This window comes from Ptiloglossa arizonensis, chromosome 1, assembly GCF_051014685.1.
Source record: "Ptiloglossa arizonensis isolate GNS036 chromosome 1, iyPtiAriz1_principal, whole genome shotgun sequence".
Classification (NCBI taxonomy): Eukaryota; Metazoa; Arthropoda; class Insecta; order Hymenoptera; family Colletidae; genus Ptiloglossa; species Ptiloglossa arizonensis.
In genome coordinates, this window is record NC_135048.1 from 25826272 (window position 1) to 25843982 (window position 17711).

Below are 17711 nucleotides of genomic sequence, written 5' to 3' on the forward strand. Positions count from 1 at the left end.
ATCGCGTTATGGAAAAATTGTTGAAAAGTCGATGTGTCGCGTTATGAAAAAATTGGCGAAAAATCGATGTGTCACATTATGGAAAAATTTGCGAAAAATCGGTGAAAAATCAATGTATCACGCTATGGAAAAATTTGGCAAAAAATCGATGTGTCGCCTTAGAGAAAAAATTGGCGAAAAATCGATGTGTCACATTATGGAAAAATTGGCGAAAAATCAATGTATCACGCTATGGAAAAATTTGGCAAAAAATTGATGTGTCGCCTTAGAGAAAAAATTGGTAAAAAATCGATGTGTCGAATTTTGGAAAAATCGGCGAAAAATCGGCGAAAAATCAATGTGTCGCGTTATGAAAAAATTGGCACAAAATCGATGTGTCGCCTTAGAGAAAAAATTGGCGAAAAATCGATGTGTCGCATTATGGAAAAATCGGCGAAAAATCGGCGAAAAATGAATGTGTCGCGTTATGAAAAAATTGGCGGAAAGTCAACGCGTCGCGTCATGAAAAACTTGTAAAAAAATTGATGTGTCGCGTAATGGAAAAATAGAAATCTGTCTCGATGCGTATGTTTGACACCACGGATGTTTGGCTCGATAACATCGGTAGCCGTTGTCGAACGATTCGGACCGGAATCGTCGTAAAGATTTTCAAGATCTTTCGACGTACGAGTAGGAAATCCGTTTGAAGGAGCCAGGGATGACGGAAGACCGAGTCGCATTAGGTGTATGCACACGCGTGTACACGAGTGATTTTATGCTCGCCAACCCTCCTTTCCGCGCGGCGTAAACCCTCAGACACGAGAGGGATGCCAGGATGGGGTTGCACTTTCAGACGTGAATTTTCACGAAGCGAATAAAGCGTGTTAAAGCCCGTGTTTTCGTGACGCTTGCTCGCCGCTACGCTCGAGTAATATCTTAATCCTCTTACACGAGAGAATGGTAACCCAAACTCCGTACGGCCGAGCGTACGGAAAAATGGGGCGGAAGGACGAGTTAAGCCCGAGCGGGGATCCCCGATCTCAAGATCCGCGCTAGCGCTCGAGATCTGCTTACGATCCGGTAGTCGAGCCCGATCAGCTTTCGGGGAACGTTATCTTGTTTGTTTTCAATTTATTTCGAATTCCCAGCCGCGTATTTCCAACCGAAAATGAAGTTTAATCGTTAACCCGAACGCTTTGGATTCGTCTCGCGGACGAAACAATCACCGATCTCTCTCCGCGTTCAAAGTTCCAGGTTACGCGAGTTGGTCCGTGGTTTCCAAAAGTGTCGTCGAAACATTCCTCTCCGGTCGATCGGCGGACGTACCTCGACCTAAATAAATTTCACCTCTTCAACTCGCCCGAACGAATTTCGAGACACTCGTTCAACCCGAGGAAACGTCACTCTTTGTCGATTCTTCGATCGTGGATATTTTCCACGTTCATGGGTGCATTCTACGTGCAAAGTGAAATAAAAAATCTGGTACGAAGTTTCTCCATACGAGGATTCGTTTACGAGAAAATCGATGTCGAAACCGTCGAGTAGGACAGTGGCTCGGGCATTGCGCGTCGAAGTGAACTTATCATTATTGTTACTTAAATGATATTCTAATTTGTTGGAATGGATGCAAGAATGATCTTAAGGGTGCCAGATGTCGATGTTATTTTTAAGGACTGTCAACGGTTTGGCTGTTTTCTTTTTTTTCTCTAGTTTATTCGCAAGTAGAGAGTCACGAAGACCACACTACATTGTCGTCGTTCACAAGGCATTTTACTGTATATTTATTTGTTTAGACTTTGTATTCTCATATGTACAAAAACTATACTACTGGATACGCGAGATCCCTGTATATTATAATAAACTATGTATGTAGGGACGACTTTTGCGCGAGCGAATCGCGTGAAGTTTCGACTGAGTCATTCTTTGAGTGAAGCCCAGCTGCGAAAGACAAAAGATGAGTTTTAATGTAACCAGCGACCGATACGGACGTGAGTCGACCGGTATCGGGAAAAAGATAGAAATAGTTTTCGAGAAAACGTGTGTGTGTGTTCCGCGGTGCGAGCAGGTTTGTCTTTTCCTTTTGTAAGTGTCGTGATCTTGCGCAGACCTTATATTTCCATTTGTAATACAGAGGGAATATATTATTATATCAGAGGAGTAGGTATATTTTCCTATACATATATATATATTTTCCTATACATATATATATTTTCCTCTACATATATATATTTTCCTCTACATATATATATTTTCCTCTACATATATATATTTTCCTCTACATATATATATTTTCCTCTACATATATATATTTTCCTCTACATATATATATTTTCCTCTACATATATTATAATCTGAACTCTACAACATAATCGTCAGTGTATCAAATTGTAAAACAAGAATCCCAACAGTACCAATATTTGCCACACAAACTCCCTTACACCGTCCTCCACAGTGCTCCCCGTATAAATGTTCATAACTCCCGTTAGAATTTCCTAAAAACGATCCACGCGTCCTGAACCACCGACTTTGAGGCCGATTTTCACGTAAACGCGGCCCGCGACGTTGCAACTGCATATTATAATAAACTACATATTATAATCTGAACTTAAGTACATAATCATCAGTATATCAATCGTGTAAAACAAGAATCGATCCCAACACTACCAATATTTCCCACACAAACTCCCGTACACCGTCCTCCACTGTGCTCCCCATAGAAATATTCATAACTCCCGTTAAAATTTCCCAAAAACGATCCACGCGCTCCAACGACTTTGAGGCTGATTTTCACGTAAACACGTCCCGTCAAGTACAAACTGCATATTATAATCTAAACTTTACAATTATCAATCGTGTAAAACAAGAATCGATCCCAACAGTACCAATATCTCCCACACAAACTCCCTTACACCATCTTCCACAGTGTTCCCCATGCATAGAAATATTCATAACTCCAGTTAAAATTTCCCGAAAACGATCCACGCGCTCCGAACCAATGACTTTAGGGCTGATTCTCACGTAAACGCGTCCCGCCAAGTTGAAACTGCATATTATAATAAACTATATATTTTCAACAAAATCATGTTATATCAATCGCATACGTAAAACAAGAATCGATCCCAAAAGTACCAATATCTCCCGCACAAACTCCCATACATCAACCTCCACAAAACTCCCCATAGAAATATTCATAACTCCAGTTAAAATTTCCCAAAAACGATCCACGCGCCCGAACCAACCACTTTAAGACCGATTTTCCCATAAACGCGTCCCGCGAAGTCGAAATGTCGGTTCCACCTCTTTTGATTCATTTTTGCGCGTAGAATCGTCGACGCGGCGTTCTTTTCCGGTGCACGGCGCCGGACACCCCGTATTGTCCGCTCCGGACGCCTAGCCGGCGGCTACGTGAAAATGCGATACGCAACGCGGGGCTTTACGGTGCGCGGCAAAAGGTCGATTTAAAATTTAAAGTGGCTGGTGAAACGACGATCCATCGAAGCCCGGGGTTCCTCTCGAGCTTAGCGATGGCTACACGTCCGTTACCCCTCACCACCGTCACGAGGAGCGTTGTAACCGCGCGATCGATTCGTTGAAGCGCGCCGCGCGAATTCCGACGACGACGCCGGCACCGGCACCGGGGCCGACCCCACTCGCTCCAACCCCCCGGCATTAATGCACCGAAACGTAGTTACAGTTTGTAACTCTATTTTGAGGGACATGCACGAGGTACGCCCCGCTCGCCTCTATGGCGGATCCGCTCATCCCCGGGTCCACCCTCTCGCAATATTCTGCGGCACAGATAACGTTAACGGTTACGACGACGACGTACGGGGCGTCGAAGGACGCGGAGAGGGGGCTGGATAACTAGGGACAACATAGACTCCGACTACTCTCTCTCTCTATATATATAATTTCAGAATTACCGACTCGCCGTCTCCGGCAGCCCCCTTTTCCACGTTGCTTTACCTCCCTTCCTTGTTCTTTCTCTACGCGTCGGGGTGCACGAAACGCCCGTAACATCTGTGTCGCAATTATTCGTTGCACGCTCTCGTAAGTGTTCGCCCGGTGATCGATCGACGACTGCTCGACGATCGTTTAAAAGAGCTCTCGCGAAGCGACTACGAGCCACCTAACGTCCTATGGACGTTTACGAGGAGATGATCCGTTCCGTAGCCGGCGGCTTCTACCCGATGCGATCGATCCCAGTCGTTGGAGACAAATTGAGAACGAAACGCTGCCCCGCACGGTGTCCTCGATTCCTTTCGAGATGCACGACCGGTGAAGGAACTTACAAAATTGCTTTTTTATGGGAGAGGGGGGTTTCCGGTGTTAACGTATGGGGAATTTTACGCTGGAAGTATCGATCGGGTCAATTTTTAACTGCTTAGGAATTCTTTTTTGAAATTGATCGATTTTTCGTCGTGTCTTCGCTTACGATATTCGTGGACGATTTATCTTTCGTGTTTCGTTGTTACATGGAATTTATCAAGATTATTGTCAATATATATCAATAGAAAACATAGAATTTATCAAGATTATTGTCAATATGTATCAATAGAAAACATAGAATTTATCAAGATTATTATAAATATATATCAATAGAAAACATAGAATTTATCAAGATTATTATAAATATATATCAATAAAAAACATTGAATTTATCAAGTGGCAATAGAAAACATAGAATTTATCAAAATTATTATCAATATATATCAATAGAAAACATAGAATTTATCAAGATTATTATAAATATATATCAATAGAAAACATAGAATTTATCAGGATTATTATCAATATATATCAATAAAAAACATTGAATTTATCAAGTGGCAATAGAAAACATAGAATTTATCAGAATTATTATCAATATATATCAATAGAAAACTTTGAATTTATCAAGTGGCAATAGAAGACATAGAATTTATCAAAATTATTATCAATATATATCAATAGAAAACATAGAATTTATCAAGATTATTGTCAATATATATCAATAGAAAACATAGAATTTATCAGGATTATTGTCAATATATATCAATAGAGAACATAGAATTTATTAAGATTATTATCAATATATATCAATAATCTTGATAAATTCTATGTAACAACGATTATGATTAGGAACAAGTACGTTGATTAAGTAAAATTTTTTTCATCTGTTTGGCCTGTATATTTACAGATGTGGGGCATTTGTTTCATCCAGAACGTAGAATTCTTTCCAACTGAATATTAACTATCGGTGGAAGAAAAACACTAGTGTACCACTTTCGTGGTATAATATTGATGAATTATATGTAACAACGATTATGGTTAGGAACAAGTGCGATGATTAAGTAAAATTTTCTCCTTTGTTTCTATATATCTAAAGATGTGGGGCACTTGTTTCATCTGGAGCGTAGAATTTTTTCCAATTCGTGGAACGATGATTTGTTAATATATTGGTTGGAGCTACTCGAATTTTCATCAGTATTTTACATTCTCCTTTAGAGTGTGCTACATCTTTGTTTACATTTCTACCAAAGATACTCTCAATTTTATATATACACACGAGGAATCTTGTCCCTAGATTTCCCCAGAAAATACTAGATTGTCCGACAAGTTTTCTCGTTTTGCTCATTGTAAAAAAATACTGTGACACTTCAACTGTAAATATTCAAACGAGTCGACAGATCTACACGAAACCTCGCACATTGTACTTCTTGCACAATGTCGTCGAATGTGTTTCGAAATGAAACAACGAGCACTGGATTACTAGTACCTTTTATGGTTTTCGTTTTATTTCGATTCAAAGTTCTATTGTTTTTATTGGAAAATTCTATAGATCGTTCCAACCGATATCAACTGCGGTGTGGTGGCAATATACTAGGTTGTTCGATAAATTTTGTCATTTTTTTCATTGTACAAAAATACTGTGACACTTCGACTTTGAACAATTGTAAATATACAAACAAATCGACAGATTTATATGAAACTTCACACATGTTCATCGAACATATTTAGAATAATAAAACGACGAACCTAATAGCGCCATTTCTTATCGAACGACAAAATTTATCGAGCAATTAAATTTATAATACAATGAAACGATTAGGGGAGTAACGGAGCATCTAATTGCATCTATTGTAATCATTTTATCCTGTTCAGCTTTCAATTTTCTTCTTAATCACGAATTATAATCTTCACGATCTACACGAAACTTTGCACATGTTCATCAAAAGGTAGTACCATTTTTAGAAAAATAAAACGACGAATCTAATAGTTTCATTTCTTATCGAACGACAAAACTTATCGAACAACCTATTACTTACATTTTCATTCTCTCTACGATAAATTTCACCTAAATTTTTATCCTCACCAGTACCCCATAGTTTCACTTTTGGTCGAGACGCATTACTCTTCGTGTATACCCGACCAGTTTCTTTAACATTAAAATTACCAAAGGGGTCAATTTGACCTGTTTCGAACTTCTTTTCGAAATTAATTATTCACAGTGCCTTTGTCTACAATATTCGTGGACAATTATTGACATAGACGACTAATACTCGTAAATTAATTTTCCACGTTTAACTTCGAACATACCTATGTGGTATGGTGCAAATAGGAATACATTCACCATACGTAGTTCTAGAGTTAAAAGTTGAAGATGGTAGGTGTATAACACTTGTTTCGAGGTAGGTGTTTTCGAGAGGTTTCTTTCTCTTCATCCTGGTTTATCTTCTTAGTATAGTTTAAGTATATTTAGATAGCAGAGTGATAATTCTTCTTTTGCTAGTTCCTTTTTACTTCGTGTAGTCTCGTCCTATGGCAAAGAAATACTAAATAACAATTAAGTATTCTTTCCTAGTTCCTTCAAGAGGACAGATGTTACCGTAAAAATACCAAACATAACCACAATGGAACATTATACTTTCCAATACCCCGACTCTCCAGAAAAGAAGTAAAGTTTCCCAACGATAACGAATAACTCTTCCTTCCACATTTCTAGGACTGACAAATTCAATTCAGACATCTCGGTAGAAAACACACAAAAGTTAAAAATTTCCCTTTTCCAACGATACCAAAAACATCCACTGTCGAACATGGACCATCGTTAGTTCGCGAGCTCCAGAATGACGAGAATCTCGAGGAATCGAAAGCTCGACGACCTCTCGAGGAAAGGAATCAATCCCAACGATAGACCCCGAACGACTCTTGTTTCCTGTTTTCTCAACACACACACACACACCCGTACAAACACACACCCGTACAAACACACACCCGTACAAGCACATACCCGTACAAACACACTCTCCGTTTCATCAGTTAGCGCCCTCGATAGTAGAAGCGGAAAATTCGCGAGGAATGAAAAGGCGTAGCACCAGGTCCCTAGGAAAGAAGAAAGTCGTTCCTTCTAACACCGGATTACAAGGTACACGTTACTCCGTGGTGCGGTGGCAACGGTCGTAAATAACGAATGAACCGGCGTCGACTCGATATTCGAGCGTCGGTGTCCGTGATTTATGAAACGTTCCGTAATGGCGGGCGGTGGTCGTCGTAAATTAAGGAGGCCCGGTCGTCATACACTTTAATCCGTGGCGCTGTCTTCCCATCTGCCGTCGGATCATTGGCGCGGTGCGTCCACGCGCGACAAATTCTTTCCGTCTGATTAATTTCCTAGTGGAAATTAATCACCGAGTTCGCAGAGAGAGAGAGAGGGTAGGGATGGGGGTGAACGTTTGCGAAACGAACGTAACGCAACGCACCGGGACCACGGTCCGTTGATCTACGTACACGAACGCGTCGAGATCTACACCACCCTGTACCGTTTCTGCGGGAGGGGGTCCCACGAACAAGGGAAAGCGAAAAAGGGGGTTAGGGGGGCGGTTTCGAGCCCCTCGAAATATTGATTGACATCCGGGTGACAGATTTCACCGGCCCCGCAGCACCCCTTTTGCCCTCGAACTGCAACGTACACCTCGGCCGGCACGGCTGACGCTGTTAGGCTCTCTTCCGTGTTCTTTGTCATGGTGATTCGCTCGCGTACGATGCCCACGGTGGTCGAAGCGACGCGACCGGCCGTAGCTGTTATCCAGGAGGATCTAGCTTCTTCTCACGAGCGTGGTTTCGAATCGACGGGGCGGAAGCGAAGGGAAACCGTGCATTATCGTGCCTGATTGCGACCAAGCGCTCGGTGGACCCGAGAACGCGGGATGGAAAATAATTCGTCGAGGAGCGAGCTCGCGCGCTCGGGGAAAATGGGGATTGGTTTTTATAAGATCGAGGTGAATTTCGCGAACGTTCCTTTGGATGTGGAAATAATTTACCGATTTCTGGTGTGCGAAGTAATATAATTACAAATTAGCTGTAAGTCGGGAATATTTGAACATGGAATATTGGCGTAACGTGTGTGGAAGTGTGAGTGAGTGTGTTAGGATGTATTTAGTTAATTATTAGTAGAGTTATAAGATTACGTAATACGACAAATACGTATCAAGTAGTATCCAATGAAGTTGTGATTTATTTAAAATCATACTATAAAAATTTATTACGATGTAAAGGGCCGCGCGCGAGAAAAATGGGGATTGGTTTTTCAAAGATCAAGGTGAATTTTGCAAACTTCCCCTTGAACGTAGAAATAATTTATCAATTTCGGTGTGTGAAGTAATACAATTACAAATTAGCTGTAAGTCGGTAATATTCGAACGTAGAAGATTGGTAATACGTGTGTGAAAGTGTGAGTGAGTGTGTTAGGATGAGTCGTTAGTTCATAAGATTACATAATACGACAAACATGTGCTGTGCAAATGCTATTAATATCAAGTAGTATCCAATTAAGTTGTGATTTATTTAAAATCATACTATAAAAATTTATTACGGTGTAAAGGACCTCGCGCGAGAAAAGTGGGGATTGGTTTTTAAAAGATCGAGGTGAATTTTGCAAAAGTCCCTTGGATGTGGAAATAATTTACCGATTTCTAGTGTGTGAAGTAATACAATTACAAATTAGCTTTAAGTCGGTAATATTTGAACTTAAAATATTAGCACAAGGTGTGTGAAAGTGTGAGTGAATGTATGTTAGGATGAGTCGTTAGTTAGTCATTAGTAGAGTTATAAAATTACATAACACGACAAACATGTGCTGTGCAAATCCTATTAAAATTAAGTAGTAGCCAAATAAGTTGTGATTTATACCATACCATAAATATGGTAGTCATACAATAAAAACTTTCAGGGTGAAAAGAATCGCGTGCGGAAAAATGGAATTTTTTTCAAAGATCGAGAAGAATTTCGAAATGGTTTCCTGGGTGAAAATCATTCACCGTACGAAAATGGAATTTTTTCTGTCGAGCGACGGAGAAATTTAATAGGCGTATCGAAACACTTTTGGATAAATTAATGTATCGTTGTGTGTGTTTATAAATATGTAGGATGGTTGTAAAGAGTGGTGATATTTAAATCGATAAAGTGAAAAGTTTCGTAGAGAATTGATTTAAGAAATAAGATGATTTTGAGAGGGGTTCTCAAGGTTAGATGACGACTCGTTTCTTTTTTTTTATCGTAAACTTATGTGTTTTTTATTTTAGTATTCCATTCTATGTAAAAATGTGAATGTGAATTTCGTCCGAAATATTTCCTTGCGAAACTTCTATTTCCTTGAGTATTTAAAGATCGTGAAATTGTTACATTGTTGACACTGTTTATGGGTAGAACAGGTGGAATGGAAGAGTGGTTGTGCAATGAAAAAATACCCCAGTCCAGGAAGGTTATTTCCGTACGATGCGCGATTATTTTCATCTTTCTTTTGTTCAGAACCGATACGTTAAATTACGTACAATCCTCTGGTGCGGTAAATACACAGAATCTCGAAATAAACATCGATTGAAGCTGAGCTTGAAATAAAATTTCAATAACAACAGGAAAATTAATCGGGTAGTGTTCCGCTCGACTAATAATCGCTTAAGTGTGTCTGATGCAATGTTACAAACACGTATACATATAAAATATATATAAATATATATTTTACACACCCAAGCACACAAACAAACACATAAAAATCCTTTCATTGATTTTCGTTCGTTTCTAAAAAAAAACGGAAATTTTCAAATTTCCTATTTATACCCAAATATTCCTTATTTAGTCCCAATGTATTTAATAAGAAGTATATCGTGAAAATAAAACCAAAGTTTCATTCTATCTTTGATTTTCGTTCGTTTCTAAAAAAAACGGAAATTTTCAAATTTCCTATTTACTCACAAATATTCCTTATTTAGTTCCAATGTATCCAATAAGAAGTATATCGTGAAAATGAAACCTAAGTTTCATCCTTTCTTTGATTTTCGTTTGTTTCTAAAAAACGGAAATTTTCAAATTTCCTATTCCCAAATATTCCTTATTTAGTTCCAATGTATCTACTAAGAAGTATATCGTGAAAATTAAACCAAAGTTTCACACTTTCTTTGATTTTCGTTTGTTTCTAAAAAACGGAAATTTTCAAATTTCCTATTTATTCCCAAATATTCCTTATTTACTCCCAATGTATCTAATAAGAAGTATATCGTAAAAAAGAAAACCAAAGTTTCATCCTTTCTTTGATTTTCGTTCGTTTCTAAAAAACGGAAATTTTCAAAGTTTCCTATTCCCAAATATTCCTTATTTACTCCCAATGTATCCAATAAGAAGTATATCGTGAAAATGAAACCTAAGTTTCATCCTTTCTTTGATTTTCGTTCGTTTCTAAAAAAAACGGAAATTTTCAAAGTTTCCTATTCCCAAATATTCCTTATTTAGTTCCAATGTATCCAATAAGAAGTATATCGTAAAAAAGAAACTAAAGTTTCATTCTATCTTTGATTTTCGTTCGTTTCTAAAAAAAACGGAAATTTTCAAAGTTTCCTATTCCCAAATATTCCTTATTTACTCCCAATGTATCCAATAAGAAGTATATCGTGAAAATGAAACGAAAGTTAATTCCCCGAAACGAAATATTAATGGAAAAGGTCCGTTCGTGCGATTCTTCTATCCTTATCGCGTTAATTGCGACCCAATAATACGCGGGACACCGATATCCGTATCGAGATACTTCCACGTCCGTTCGAAGTTAAAAATATCCAAGTTCGATATTGGCTCGGATTGGCGATAAAGCGCGCAAATTGTGCGCCATTGTCGCGCATCGGCATCAATATCCGGATCTTACGTTATTTTTTTTTCTTTCTTTCTTTCTTTCTATTTTTTTTTTTTTTTCGTCGCTCGTTTCCCCGTTCCGCCGTATATTACGCGCGGGGAGAAAGGGCCGAGAATCGGGAGAATCGTGGAACTGAAAAGGGAGTGGAGAACACGAAGAGAGAGAGAGAGAGAGAGATAGGGAACGGGGAACAGGAGAAAATTAACCCGTCGCGAGCGCACTCCAGTCGAGGAAAAAGAAAACACGCTAGTGAAATGTAAAGCGCACTTGAGATTCTGTAATCGCGTTATACACATCTCGTAATCCTCTTTCCCGAGCGTTCCGGTTCACCTGCCGGTGGGAGAATGTGTATCAATGCGATTCAATGTCCCGCGAAACAGTCACCGGTAATAAAATCAAGCGGGCAACGTGGTATGTATCTACGAAGATACTTTATCGTCAATTTTTTTATCCGGAAATACTTGAATCGGATTTGGAAATTGGTACAAGTGTGTAAATAGGATCGAGTCTCTGATCCGTCTCGTTAGAATATTGTTTTTCGATCGTATTAGAATTTCGAGAGTGCAGCTTGTGGAAAATTGATACGATGTACAGAGTGAGTGTTGTAACGCGACGAGTTGCAATAATAAATTATTTCTGCGAAGTAGCAGTGGTTACGTTTGAAAAATTGAAAGGGATCTTCGTGTTTTGACAAGAAAACGAAATAGAGGGGATAAAAGATTCTTTTCGAATTTAATTCTTTTCTCGTCTCTTTTATTAATAAATACACGATTTACCGAGCTGTGCGTATCAACACACTGGTTACAGTTTGGAAAATTGGAAACGCACTTCGTGTCTCGATAATAAAACGAAATAGAGCGAATAAATGATTTTCCTCGAACTTAATTCTTTTCTCATCTCTTTTATTTACAAATACACGATTTACCGCGAAAATTATACCGCGCGAGTGTCGTTACCGTGGGATCATGGAATTGTTTAGCACGAGAGAAAATGTAAATAGGACGTTTATTTTTAGATAAATATAATACAGTCGTGTAGCGGAGTATGGTTACGAACAACTGAACAGATTGTAACGATCACGTCGTCACACCAACAAAAAAAATAGGAAAGCCGGTATCGAGCTCATCCACTATTCCTTGACTTCTCAAGTCAACTGCATGGTTCAATGTCGTATTCCAACAGTTACTTTTGTCATCTCTGTCAATATTGTTCCCAGCGATAAATTTTTCCACAATTCCTCCGAAAGTATCACTGTTTCGTACCCGAACTGACTCGTGCAACTCTCGTTTACTGCCCCCCTTTAACTCGTCGAGACTGTAATATTCAACGGTGGGAAAATCGCGAATAATAATTAATTTTTAATCAATTCCCTCGCGTAGTAGGCACTGCAAGAGAGGGGTGCAATCGTGGTGGGGTAAAGCGATTAATTTCACGGAATGTAATTTATCCGAGCGAAAAGTACAATTATACTGTAAACCGATCGGCGATTATGATCGCTAATATCGAGAGGGTTTCACGTTCGAACGAGCGGTGGCATCGAGTGGTTCGTGGTTCGAATCAATCGAAAAATCCAATAACAGCGAGTTTCTGGAAAAACAGATACGCGCCGGTCGCAATTATGCGATACGTATCGGCGGCGGGAGGCTAGCGCGGCGCGAAATCGAAACGCGATCGGGTTTCGAGACCGAAATGTAATTTTCAGCGGTCGACGCCGCTCGTTATATTCCCGGCAACCGATACTCGATTTCGCGCGACTCGGTGCACAATGTTTTCCATCTTCTACCGCGGGAACGAGCCGAACGTACGCGAGTCGATAAGGCCTGGCTGTGAGGGACCGTTACGTTCGGTTCACGAATACGGTGATGTCCTTCGGGTTGCCAATTTTCGTTCCTCGAGTTGTTATCTGCGTTTACCTGGGGAAACTACACGCAGCGAACCCTGTTCTGACCATCGTTCGAATTAGACGAGTCGACGAAGCGGAGATCGAACGATATTTTTTGTAGCTTTTCTCTTCTCGTCGAAGAATCCGTTTCGTTCGAACGAATGCAACAATAATTCTGAGAAATATTTCCGTATACGATTTTTGATAATTGTGAGACGAGTGAGTCTGCGACACGGTAACATAATCATTTTGAAAATTTGTGAATAAAGAAAAATAGAATTATTAGTACAGAGTCTACTCTTTCGAATCGAGAAACATTGATTCGGTTGAAAGAGGTCTTGGAATTTTTGAGAAATTAACTTTCAAATGACACTATTCTCATTGCATGGGGGAGACTATTGTAAAACTATAATTTAAAAATAATTTTCTCAGAAAATTGTGTGTTAAAACTTTATATGTTTTTCAAGCAAGATTGCATAGTTTCATTACAGAAAAATATATTTCTTACTCCGGATCGACGTAACAAAATTTTAAACTTTATCCCGTCGACAGGAAAGTCCATGAAAGTTAACATTTATTACATTGTGGAAAATGTGATTAATTCCACAAAAAATAAACAAACAAACAATTTATTGGGTTGTTCGGAAAGTCCCTTCATTTTTTTGTTTTTTTTTGATGAAAATGGAACACGATTTTTTTAGACTGTATAAACATTTTATTAAATGTTGCAATGAATGCAACAATGATCCTAAGAGTGTCAAATGTCGATGTCAGTTTTAAGGACTGTCTACATATTGGGGGGGAAGGTTTTCCTTTTGGTTTTTCTTTCGTCGTGGTTTTACTTCACGTAGACACACCCTACATACTCCAAAACGTTTAAACAAAAATACAAAAATTACAAAAAGCAAAAAATACAGTACTTTTTCATTCTTTTTGAGCCCTAAAAGCATTTGCGTGCGAGTGTCCCACGTAGACACACCCTACAAACTCCAAAACGTTTAAATAAAACTATAAATATTCCAAACGCAAAAAATACACTACTGTTCCATTTTTCTCGAGTTTCAAAAACATTTGCGCGCCAGTGTCCCACATAGACACACCCTACAAACTCCAAAACGTTTAAAAAAAGCTACAAAAATTCCAAACGCAAAAAATACACTACTGTTCTATACTTTTCGAGCCCTAAGAAAGTTTGCGCGCCACTGTCCCAAAAAAACTACAAAAATTCCAAACACAAAGAACACACTACTATTCCATTTTTCTCGAGCCCTAAAAACATTTGCGCGCCAGTGTCCCACGTAGACACACCCTGTAAACTCCAAAACGTTTAAACAAAACTACAATTATTCCAAACGCAAAAAATACACTACTCTTCCATTCTTTTCGAGCCCTAAGAAAGTTTGCGCGCCAATGTCCCGCATAGATACACCCTACAAACTTCAAAACGTTTAAAAAAAGCTACAAAAATTCCAAACGCAAAAAACACACTACTCTTCCATTCTTTTCGTGCCCTAAGAAAGTTTGCGCGCCAATGTCCCGCATAGATACACCCTACAAACTTCAAAACGTTTAAAAAAAGCTACAAAAATTCCAAACGCAAAAAACACACTACTCTTCCATTCTTTTCGAGCCCTAAGAAAGTTTGCGCGCCACTGTCCCAAAAAACTACAAAAATTCCAAACACAAAGAACACACTACTATTCCATTTTTCTCGAGCCCTAAAAACATTTGCGCGCCAGTATCCTACATAGACACACCCTGGAAACTCCAAAACGTTTAAAAAAAACTACAAAAATTCCAAACGCAAAAAATACACTACTGTCCTATACTTTTCGAGCCCTAAGAAAGTTTGCGCGCCAGTGTCCCACGTAGACACCCTACAAACTCCAAAACGTTTAAAAAAAGCTACAAAAATTCCAAACGCAAAAAATACACTACTGTTCTATACTTTTCGAGCCCTAAGAAAGTTTGCGCGCCACTGTCCCAAAAAACTACAAAAATTCCAAACACAAAGAACACACTACTATTCCATTTTTCTCGAGCCCTAAAAACATTTGCGCGCCAGTGTCCCGCGTAGACACACCCCGCAAACTCTCAAACGTTCCACCGATACGATCCACTGCTCCGTGCGTTCGCGTAACGGTGTCCCGTGGTATTCGTATCTACCGCCTGGACTCCCTCGTCTGCGAACGTTTCCCCGCGAAAAATCATCTCGCGGAAGTCCCTCGTAGGAAGGCGCGTAGACGCGCTGGCTGCTCGCGCGTCCAGCTCGACGTCTTCGGTTAACACATCGGGCAGACGGGAACGGGGTTTTGTTTGCCAGCCACTCCGCTATCTAATAACGCGCAATTAGCGCCCGGTGTATAATTACAATTAATACTCGGGACGAATTACCGCTTCCGACTAAACGCTTTCGATAAACAGGTTTCCACGGCGTCTTCGTAACGTAGACGGACACCGTCCCGTTGATAATTCACCTGATGGAACCTCCCCGACGGAACGCGGCGGGCTCGTTATCGCGTACGGTTTCTATTTACCGTCGAGTTAGCCAGGTATAATCTGCTGCAAGGTGCACGATCTCATGCCCGTCGTCGCAGTATACCGTTATCAATACCTGGAACGGCGTAACGATTAACATAATCACTGTCCCGACGGAAACTCTCTTGCCCCGGTACGATTAACTTTTTAGCTGCCGGTACATCTTGGCCTTGGCTCACCGGGCCCACCGCCGCACCGTGTTATTAACGCCCCTTTCCCCTCCCCGGTACTCCTCGTCCGCGTACCCACCCAAGGGCCCGACATTACGCCACAAAATATTCCGCTTCCTCTACACGGATTCGGTATTACCCGGGGCCCTTCGGCTCATCGCGAACGATTCAATCGAGACCCCGTCGCTCGCCCTCGAAGACGTCCCGCACGCACCCGAACCCGATAATTATTACCTACTCGCGAATAACATCGAGCTGTCGTACATCGCGAAATTATTAGCGCGTATTCACGGGGCGTGGGGCCTCACAGAGGTCAGCGACAGATTATTCTTTGTTTTTTGTTTCTTTTTTGCGCAAACGCACCGGGGGAAGACCCAAATGGAGCGGTTTGATTCTTTTTGCGGTTTTTCCGAAGTTGGGCTTCTTTTTCGGTGTATTTTCGACGGAGAAAGATTGAGAGAGATTGAGAGGGATTGAGAGAGATTGAGAGAGATTGAGAGAGTTTGAGAGAGTTTGAGAGAGATTGAGAGAGATTGAGAGAGTTTGAGAGAGATTGAGAGAGATTGAGAGAGATTGAGAGAGTTTGAGAGAGATTGAGAGAGATTGAGAGAGATTGAGAGAGATTGAGAGAGATTGAGACATCGAAGGTCTCATGGGCGAGTATGACGAACGAATTTGAGAAAATTTTGAGAGACTTTATCGAGAGATTGGAATTTTTGGAAGGTGACTAGGTGTGTTTGTCGAGACACGGTATGAAAAGATTTGAGGCTCGTGATGGAGGAATAGAATTAGAATTACAGTGACTTCAGAAAGTATTTGCACATTGTACTATAAGGAAGTTCTTCTTATTTGTAAGATTGATTTTAACGAAAGTTTGCGAGCACGTAGAGCACAATAGTGTATATAGAGGAATTTTTTTTATCCACAGGGAATTTTGGATAAGGTGGAATCAAGTTTTGGAAATTTTAATGTTCTTTTTTGTTTTTTCTTTTAATGAAACTTTTCTTAGGACTTTTTTGCAACGGAATGATAGAGCACTGAGAACATTCTTCGTACGAGAAGTTTTGCTCTATTTTACAATATTGCGAAGTTGTATTTGAAAAATCGAAGAAAAATGTATTAAAGTATAGATCGAGCTTGCGATAATTTTTATTTTCTTTATAACTTTGTAATCGTGTAAAATACAACAAAAATTTTCCTGCAAAGAATATTCAGTTTTTTCAGACAAAGTCCTCCCGAGAAATTGTATTAAAACAACGAAGGAATGTTGAATTTTCTAGTCTTAATTTTATCGTCTCGAGAACATTTTTTGTCAACAATAAAATTATCTCATATGCGGCTCAGTGTGCTTTATGTACACACAAACTTTCATTTAAATCGGACTTGTAAGTTAGGAGAATTTCCTCATAATATAGTATACAAATACTTTTTTGATCCAGTGTAGGTAGAAATGTAACCCATTTGGTTTTGTATTATTATTGTTATGTACGAAACAAATTAGACGCGATAGAGGAATAGAATTAGAATTGTAATATGTGTAAGATACGTAGAAATGTAACCCATTTGGTTTTGTATTATTATCTCTATGTACAAAACAATTTAATGGACGCGGTAGAGGAATAGAATTAAGATTGTAATGTGTATAAAATAGGTAGAAATGTAACCCATTTATTTTTGTATTAAATATTGCTATGTATGAAACAATTCAAGGGACATGATAGAGAAATAGAATTAAGATTGTAATGTATATAAAATAGGTAGAAATGTAACCCATTTATTTTTGTATTATTATTGCTATGTACGAAACAATTCAAGGGACATGATAGAGAAATAGAATTAAGATTGTAATGTATATAAAATAGCTACAAATGTAACCCATTTATTTTTGTATTAAATATTGCTACGCTTCTCCTTTTTTCGAATTAATCACCTCGAAAGTCATCAACGTTCGAACAGATTACACGATCGACGAAGAAGCCCG

The 17711-nt window shown here is 39.3% G+C and overlaps 1 protein-coding gene across 2 annotated transcripts in view; it reads right to left on the minus strand.

Moving 5' to 3' along the window:
* Window positions 1-17711, minus strand: part of Fz2 (frizzled 2) — a 319520-nt gene that overhangs the window by 186232 nt on the left and 115577 nt on the right. The window lies entirely within an intron of this gene.